Source organism: Muscardinus avellanarius (genome assembly GCF_963383645.1).
Source record: "Muscardinus avellanarius genome assembly, chromosome: 17".
In the NCBI taxonomy this organism is placed as follows: domain Eukaryota; kingdom Metazoa; phylum Chordata; class Mammalia; order Rodentia; family Gliridae; genus Muscardinus; species Muscardinus avellanarius.
This window is the reverse complement of record NC_137803.1, coordinates 46,409,044-46,418,700: the sequence shown is the minus strand read 5'-3', so window position 1 is coordinate 46,418,700 and position 9,657 is coordinate 46,409,044. Positions and strand designations below refer to the sequence as shown.

Sequence of the window (9,657 nt, the reverse complement as noted above, 5' to 3'; positions counted from 1 at the left end):
TAGCCAGTTCTCCCAGCACCATTTGTTGAAAAGGCTGTCTTTTCTCCAGCATATGAGTTTGGCCCCTTTGTCAAAGATTAATTGACTATAGGTGTGTGAATTTGTTTCTGTATCTTCTATTCTGTTCCACTGGTCAGTATACCTGTTATTGTGCCAGTACCATGCTGTTTTTACTATTGCTCTATAGTAGAATTTGAAGTCTGGAATTGTGATGCCTCTTGCATGATTCTTATTGTTGAGATTTGCTTTGGCTATTCTGGGTCTTTTCTTTCTCCATATAAAGTTCATGATTGATTTTTTTATGACTATTTTAACAAGCCAGACATGGTGGCACATGCTTGTAATCCCAGCTCTTGGGAGGCTGAGACAGAAGGAACACACAGGTTCAAAGCTAGCCTCAGCTACTTACTGAGGCTCTCAGAAACTTAGTGAGACCCTGTTTCTAATGGAGGACATGGACGAAGCCTGAGGAACAAAAGGTTCTGAGAGAGTTAAGGCAATTTGGCAAAAGGCCAAACTCTCCCAGACTCTGGTTGACTCCTTGTTTTTCCAGAAATTTGTGCCCTTGGCCCATCAGTGAGAGTGAGAAATGACCTTAATCACATTTTTAATAATTTTTAACCAGGTCGCTTTTTTCCTCTCTGTTCCTGCAATTTCCCTTTAATAACTGTATTTTGTAAGCATATGACATATGTTCTATATCAATCACTCCCCATTGTACTTTGATGTTTTCTTTTGCATGAAGTCATGATTTTAGCATAGTTGTAAAAGCATATAAAAACTTAATCCTAGAGAATAAATTTGTCAGTTCCCTAGAGGCAATTGTCCATGTTCTCACTTCAGGTCTCTCTCTCCCAAGTCCTGGAGAGGAATCTCCACATATTTCCAAATAAAGTATAAAATAGGTCTGAGAGTAGAGCCTAGAGTCAGAAAAGCACCTGGGTTCCACCCTCAGTATCACAAAAAATTTAATATTTTAACAAACTTTCTGTTTTGGGCATAGTTCCTTATAAATTCAGTTGTCTCTTATACTTCATTTTTGGCTTACCATTTTTTGCAGTTATATATAATCCTGGAGCACCTACCAACCAGCTATTTTTTGTCAATGAGATATCAAAAGTGTTCTTTTCCAAACTATAAGAATGCTATAGGTTTTATTAGCTAAAATAAATAGTAGTTATCACTACTATCAAAAGCTAATTTATAAGAGACCCTATAAAATAGAAACATCTTTTCATACAGCAATACTGAGACAAAAAATATTTTTGCCTACAATATTAATAGGTGAAACAGAACCAATTTCCTAAACTTGCTAAAATAAACTAGGAAATGAAGAAAATTGTTTTGAACCCTATAGAAAAAAAGAGAAAAATAATGTATCTTCACATTTCCAATCTTACCATCTTCTAACAAATATCAAGTTTTAGTTTTGGATTTTGAAATTCTGTGTGTGTGTGTGTGTGTGTGTGTGTGTGTGTGTGTGTGTCTTCCTGGGGATGAACTCAGAAGCATACTACACATCAAGTTCTAATTTATTCTTTATTTTTAAACAGGGTCTCACGAAGTTGATGAGGGCCTCTTTTAAGTTGCTAAGGCTGTCCTGGAACTCCTGTTTTAGCCTCCCAAGTACTAGAATTACAGGCATGCGCCACCATGCCCTGCTTACTCCTCATTTAAGAATAAATATCACATAATCAATTACACATTTACTACTTTTTTTTTTTTTTGGTGGTACTGGGGATGGAACCCTTCTACCTCTGGGCTACACTCCCAGACCTAATTTTTATATTTTATTTGGAAACAGGGTCTCTTAAGCCAGAGAAGCTGACTTCGAACCTGCGCAATCCTCCCGTCTCTACCTCCCAAGCGTGGGAATACAAGTGTGGACCACCATGCCTGGCCTACTACTTCTAATAATACTCATTACACTGAGAATTTTTAGAAAATCTATGAAAGTATATTTTTGCTAATATGGATTTGTGTGATAAATGGTTTTGATTTAATACTGACAATTTATTTTGGAGAAATAAAAACATTTTTATTTATCTGTGTGTTTTTGGTTTATGTTATTTTATTGCAGTGCTAAGATTGGTCTTAAACCTGAACCTATAAACTTCCTGACCCTCCAATGCCTTTCTGTGTTAGGTAGGTGCTCTATCACTAAGGAATATCCTCAACCCCAAATTGCCCTTTATAATTCATATTCTTTAAAGGTCATCCCTTTTTGTTAAACTTCTTATTTTGAAATAATGACAGTACATATATAATTACTAAAAAAGAATACTGGGAGATTTCATCTATCTTTTACCTAGTTACCAACAACAGTACCATCTTGCATAAAGGTCCAATATTAAAACTAGATTATTGTTAATGATGCAATTCAGATACAGAACATTTCCTTCACCACATAATCACTCCTACTGCTTTTGTATGGCTACAAATACTTCATCACCTTAACCACTGACAACCTCTAATATGTCCTGTTTTTCTATGAATTTGTCATTTTACAAATATTTTATAAATGGAACTCTAAGTTATAGGATGAATTTTGGTATTCCTTCTTGTCCTCCTCCCCTTCTTTTTCCTTCTTCTTTTCTTCTCCATTTTTCTTTTCTTTTTTTTTTTTTCTTCATTATAAATCTCTGGAGATTTTTTTCAAGTCCTTAATAAACATAAATTTTTATTTTTCTGGAATAAATGCCCAAGAATGCAAATTCTATGTCATATGATAATTACACATTTATTGTGTGTGTGCTTGTGTGTGCATGCATTTTTGTGTGCATGTGAGTGTGTGTGTGTGTGTGTTTGTGTGTGTGTGTGTGTGTAAGTATGAGACTAGAGACTGAACCCAGGGACATTCTACCTTAAGCTACACCTCCAGACCTATCTGTATATCTTTTTGATAAAATATTTCCCTGTATATTTTGCACCTTTTCTAATGAAATCAATTCATTAATAGTTACTTTTGTGTTTTTTCCACATAGAAGTTCTTTTCTATTAATTAATTAATTAGTTAATTAATTGAAACTTGAACCCAGGTGCATTTAACCTCCAAGATACACCAAAGCACTTTTTATTTATTTTTTTCAACAAGGACTTGCAAAGTTGCTAAGATTAGCCTTGAACCTGAACTTGTACTACTCATGACTCAGGCTGCCAAGTGTTGAGATTACAGGCATGTAGCACCATGCCTGGCTCTTTAAATATACTTTTATTAGTGTATTGTAATTATGTGTCAATATGAGGTGTAGTGATGGAAACATACATATGCATATTACTTAGTGTATTTTCCTCTGAATCCCACCCAGCTCATTCCCTGTCCCCATATATGCCATTGAGATTGGTACTAATAATTTTGTCTTATGTACACAGCATGGTTTGAACTGTTTCCTTCATCATGTATCCTTTCTTCTCCTCTCAACTTTACTCCCTTAAATCACTTCACTATTTTACTAGAATCTCTCCTGCTTTATCTGAAGTCCCTTTTGTTTCCCAATTTGTCTTAATCTTCCACATATGAGGGACAACTTGCAGCCCTTGATTTTCTGAATCTGGTTGATCTCACTTAGCATAATATTCTCTAGTACCATCCATTTTGCTTAAAATGCATAACTTGTTCTTTATGACTTATTGAATTATTACAGTTTCAAAATACGTTCATCTGTTAACAGACACCTAGGCTGGCTCCATAGTTTTGTGATTGTTGATTGCTGCTGTGAACATAGGTATGCAAACATCATTATATGTATCTATATATTTCTTAGCACCAGACTCCTGTGCTGAATTTATTATTTGGAATATATTTTCCCAGTCAATTGCCTGTCCTTTCGCCTTCTTCCTTAAATTGTTTATGAAGTAAAAGGTTTGAAGTAAAAGGTTGAAGTCCAACTTGCTAATTTTTTCCTTTCTGTATTATGATTTTTTTCAAAGCTTACCAAGTGCTGTGGGCATGTATATCTCTATCACTCTGAGCTACATTATGATGTGAGAATACAATACAGCAATAAAAATATATTTAAGAAATAATTTTATCTGGCATGGTGGTGCATGCTTATATTCCCAGTAGTTGGGAAGCTGAGACAAGAGAATTACAGATTTGAGGACAACCTCAGGTACTTAATGAGATCCTCCTCAACTTAGTGAGACACTGTTTAAAAAAAAAGAATTAAAAATAGGGGTATGTGTGTATTTTAGAGGTAAAATGCCCTTGGGTTTAATATGGGTTCCACAAAATGAATTTAAAAATTGAAGAACAATTAGAAAGAATTATACCTGATTCTTATTTTCAACACATTTTCTCTGTTGCTAAATGTTTGAAAGTTATAGGTGTCACTTTTAAGTCTATAATCTACTTTGAGATAATTTTGTAGACTAAATTTACATCAAGGTCTTAGTCATTTTAGACCAAGGAAGTCCAGATTCCCAATGCTATTTATTTAACTTCTTTCATTGCATTGATTCTGCACTTTTATGGAAAGTTTAGTATATTATACTTATTCTTATTTCTGTACTTTTAATTCATTTCTTTTGATCAATGTATTTATCTCTAACTAATAGCCTATACTTTTTAATAACATACTTATATAAATACCTGGAAGGTGTTTAGGTTTCTTATTTCACTTATATATTAAAATATTGTTTCAGCTGTCCAAATTCATTTGCCTATCTATAAATATTTGCAAGTATTTTGTCTACCTTTATAAAATATCTTGCAGCTGGGCATGGTGGCATACACTTGTTATCCCACTACTTGGGAGGCTGAAACAAGAGAATCACAGGTTTAAAGCTAGCCTCAGCAACTTATTAAGGCTCTCAGTATCACAAAATAAATAAATAAAAATAAAATATCTTGCTAGGATTATGATAAAAATTTTGTGATATATTTATAAAAGTGGATAATTGGTATCTTCTCTATGTTACATTTCTGGTCTTTAAACATGTTATATCTCCCCATTTATTTATGGGTGTTTTTTTCTTGTCTTTGTTTTATAATAACTTTGTAGTTCTAAGCATAGAAATTATTTTTACTTATACTTTTGAGAGTATAAATGACCTTGTACTTTTAATTTTTATGTTTATATGTTTATTGCTAGTATATAGGTACATAACTGATTTTTGTCTGTTGAGCTTAATTCTGAAGCATCACTTAAAATAGTCATTAGTTCTAGAAAAAAAGATTTATCATAGATATTTTTTCTTTGATAATATGCCACTTAAAAATAGAAACATATTGTTTTCCAATTCATATTCCTTCAACTTTTTTCTTAATTGCCAAATCAAATTGTCACATGAGATTAATGATGGTGAACAGTCTTGCTGTATTCCTCATATTAGAAAGCAGCATTCATTTATTGTTTTTTATTAAGTACTTGGTAGTATTTTCTAGTAAATCATCTGGACCTTAATAGTTAAAGATGTATTACAAAGCAAATATGTTAAGGAGACATTTATACATTTTCAATTGCTTAAATTTTGATACCCATATTTAAGCATTTAAACATATGACTTTGAAAGATACAATTAAAGCTATTCATCATGTTCTCTATACTACCGAAATTAAATAACAGTTACTTTGGAGCATAAGTCAGGATTTAAAGCAATCCTGTAATATATCGAAGGAATACTTTCCTAGGCTATAAATGCAAATTACTTTTCCATGTACAGGTTTCTCCAACTATAATTTCTAAGTTACTCAACTCTGGAAATCACTGCTCAAGGGTTTATTTAGGTTCAAGTAGGAGGGAAAAGAATCTAACCACATCTGGTCAACATAGCTCATATGTATGTAATACACATAGAAGCCCTTAAGAAGCAGCATATTATAATTCCTTCTTTAGAAAAATTATCATTTTTATCACTAATACCATAGGCTAAACTCTATATTAAGCCAACTTCAAGTAATAGTTGAGGTAAGAGAATGCAGAGGCATCACAATGTGTCCCATGTAATACAAATAACTAGACAGACTAATACTTCTCTACAGATTTTTTTTCTGATTGCCAGTTAAATAGTTTTAATTCCACAGCTTAACAATGAAGGGCCATACAGTGAAATCAACACATGTACCTAGCATTTCAATCTAAACTATTATGATTACAGACCTTCACTCAATAACCACTGCATATAAAATGCCTGCAGTGAGTGCCATTCACTGGCTCCATTAATAGGTCTGACACTGAATACCACCTCTGGGGTGATGTTCATCATCTTCATAAGCTTCTCTATTATAATGGTGCCATCTTTCCTGATTTGGATCAAAGTTCACCAGTTCTACTTGATCCATCTCATCAGTCTCTTCTACTTCCTTCCTCTCACATAGGAATTTTTCCAGCAGAGAGAGCTTATCAGGAGAAAAAAAGCCATTTTCAGGAAAGTTTACCTTAAACTCGATTAGGTGACCCTTTTCATATGGTCTATGATAGATTGGCATGCCTTCATTTAGAAAAAACTTTACATCTTCATGCTTGACAATCTGACCTGGATGAGAAGTGATGATTATGGTTTGGTTATCAAGAGTAGATATTGGATTTTGGAAGCCACACAATGCTTCAACCAACTATATGTCCATACACATGGAAAGGTCTTCTCCTCGCCAAGTAAAAACAGCATGGTCCTTTTAATCGAACGCAATGATAATATCTCCTGGTTCCAGTCATTGCTCTTGGTCTCCTTCACCATGAAATGTTTTATTCTGGCCATCTTTTATGCCTTTGTCAATATGAACTTCTAGAATCTTCTTCTCTTGAACAATCTTCCTTTCATTGAAGTTTTTACATCTATCTTTAAGACTGATCCATTCTGCATGGCCCTGGCACTCTTCATGCACACAGATTGAATTTGCTGAACCATTCTGGGTCCTATCTAGTGAATTCTTATCTACATTCCAATATATTGGTACCTGGGCCTTCACATTTGTCACAAATCACATTCTTTTGCAGAGCCAGTTTTCTTGTTGCACCATTATATAAATCTTCTAAGGTTATGGAGAGCTGATACACAACATTTTTACCTCCCTTTTCTCTCTTCATCCTTCCTCCTTCTTCAAAAAAACATATTGAAGGTGTCCATGGGGGAACCAAAACCACCACCTGTTCTACCCTCCTGAATTGCCTGTCCTCCTCCTTTGTCATATAATATAATTCCCTTTTCTTGTCATCAGAGAGAACTTCATAAGCTTGTGAAATCTGTTTAAATTTTTCTCCTTCATTGGAATTCTTATCAGGGTGGTACTTCAAGACCAGCTTCCTATATGCATTTTTAAATTCTTCCTGGGTGGCATTGGGTTTGACTACCAAAACATCATAGTAAGTAGTTTGTTTCACCATTTTCTACAGCCTGTGAGCAGGCTGGCACCAATATGAGGGAGTGGGAAGCAGCATGCAGCTGGGGCAGCCACCACTGCTCTGCATCTCACTGAGTGTTCTGAAAAGTTCCCTTGAATTATATATTTTATATTGGATTATTATGGTTGTTTGTACTTTAAAAAAAACTGTGCTGGGGGAGGTTTTGCATTCCTGCAATCCCAGTACTTGAGAGGCTGAAACAGAAGGATCATATATTTAAGTCCAGTCTCACCTACGTAACAAGATTCTTGAGCAACTTAGTGATGCCTGTTTCAAAACAAACAAAATAGGGCTGGAGTTGTAGCTCAAAGGTAGAATGCTCCTTGTTTTAACCTCCAGTTGTCCCCCCTCCCCACAAAATTGATTTATTTCATCAATTTATCCAATTTATATGTGTAGAGTCCTTATAATAGTGCCTTATTTTGCCTTTGACATCTGTAAAGACTGTAGTGATAAGTCATATTCTGGTATTAATATTTATCTATAATATTGCTTCAATATATTTTGGTTCTTGGTATGACAGGTGATTTTCTATTAAATTTTTTATATGTATGAGACTAAGAAATCATATTCTTGAGCTTATTTAAAATTTTAACTTTATTTTTATTTCACTTTTATGGACTCTATTCTTGCTTCTTTATCATAACTAGGTTAGTTAGAAATGCAGATTCCCCAAGTAACCTTTGTTGATACCAAGATGGGAAGAGTCTGAAATGGGGCAAAATGCCCAGCTTCCTACTCTGTCACTCCTCATATGGAAATGACTAAAGGAAGTGGGTGTGCCCCATTAGTTTCTGTATGACCTCCATTGCCACCAACGGGAGAATGACTTTATCTGTATGGTAGGTGATTTGAATCTCCAATCAAGAACATAACATACATGAATGTGTGATATAAATGATGGCCTATCAAAATGTTCAAGTATGTTGAAATGGGAGCAGTTTAAAAAATAAAATGTTACAGGAGGATTCAAATGTATATTTCATAGAAATCACTGGGTCAGAAGATCAACTTAGAAAAATTTAGAAAAAGGAATAAAATGGTAAAAATTAGTTTAAAAAAAGAAACATATTCCCTTAAAACAAGATGTTGAAATTGGAAGTTCTGTGCTTTCCTTTTTCTCTATGGAAACTTAGATTCAGTAAAGGTAAGAAAATCACTTCCCTTCATTAGAAAGAAAAGAGACTTCAGGTAAATGACAAAGGGAATTTGGAAAGGGAAGCAAAGAGACAGGAAGGGATGAAGAGATTAGTTCAAAACCAACCACATCAAAATCAGAAGGAAAATTGGAAATATAAAAAGATAAAAACTTGGGAGTACACGGGTCGCCCGCTCAAACTGCATCCCCTAGTACTGACTTATACCACTGTGGCAAAATAACCAGAGAATGAAAATGATCATAGAGCCTCATCTTAAGCAGCGATTGGTGCCCACGACAAAATCCTGTGTGCTCACCAAAGACTGGACCACAGCAGCACAGGGACTCCCATGTACATGGACGCTGGGACCGAGGAAGCCAGGTACCTGAGTGCATCCAGGGAAGCTGTGGATTCTAGCATGCACCCCAGGTCCAGAACTGTCACAGAACCCAGCACTGTCCTCACGCACCCTGTCTGTGCCCGCTAGTTGCCTGTGCCCTCACCATCACCACCCCTAAACTCGGCGCTCACCTTGTGCGCCTAGTCCCGGCACCCTGCTGGAGCCCGGCTGCTGGAGCCTGGGCACTTACCTTGCCAGCAGCCTGCTTCCCAGGTGGCAAAAGCTCTGTGTGCCCATGTGATCTCCTTGGGTCCCCAGATTGTATGCCCTACTGGAGGCAGAGACTATTGCTAGACACTTCACAGCTCCTGTGCCCCAGGATCCGTGTGCACCTACGCTGCATCCCTGGCCCACCACCGAAAGTCTCTGCCCCCCCCCCCCCACTGCCGCAGCCTGAGACTAAGCTCTAGTCTAGAGCACAGCCCAGTTCACCCTGGTGGAGCCTAGCAGCAGGCACTAGGCATCTGCACCCACTCATACCCACACTGGGGCCCAGTAATAGCAGTACACCCAACCTGCACTCTTGGAACTGGTAGTGCTCTGGCAGTAAGTGTGTATGCCCAGGGACCAGCAACTCTTTGCCCAGGATACATATTGGGACCACACCGACTAGCCCAGTTAGAATTTCTAGAGACACAGGAAAATTAATTGAGAAACAATATCTGCACAGGACCTCAGGGGGAGGTCCCAAATCTACTTTGGACACCGTCCACCCCTTCTGAAGGGAAGCACAGGACTGGATCTAGGGTAGTGAGTGCAGAGGTGCTGACTACAG

At 36.3% G+C, this 9,657-nt stretch overlaps 1 pseudogene across 1 annotated transcript; it reads right to left on the bottom strand.

The window, feature by feature from the left end:
* Positions 1 to 6,160: 6,160 nt before the first annotated feature.
* On the bottom strand, positions 6,161 to 7,325 carry LOC308276122 (dnaJ homolog subfamily A member 1-like; annotated as a pseudogene). The gene has a single exon. The product of its transcript is annotated as a dnaJ homolog subfamily A member 1-like (transcript).
* Positions 7,326 to 9,657: the final 2,332 nt, after the last annotated feature.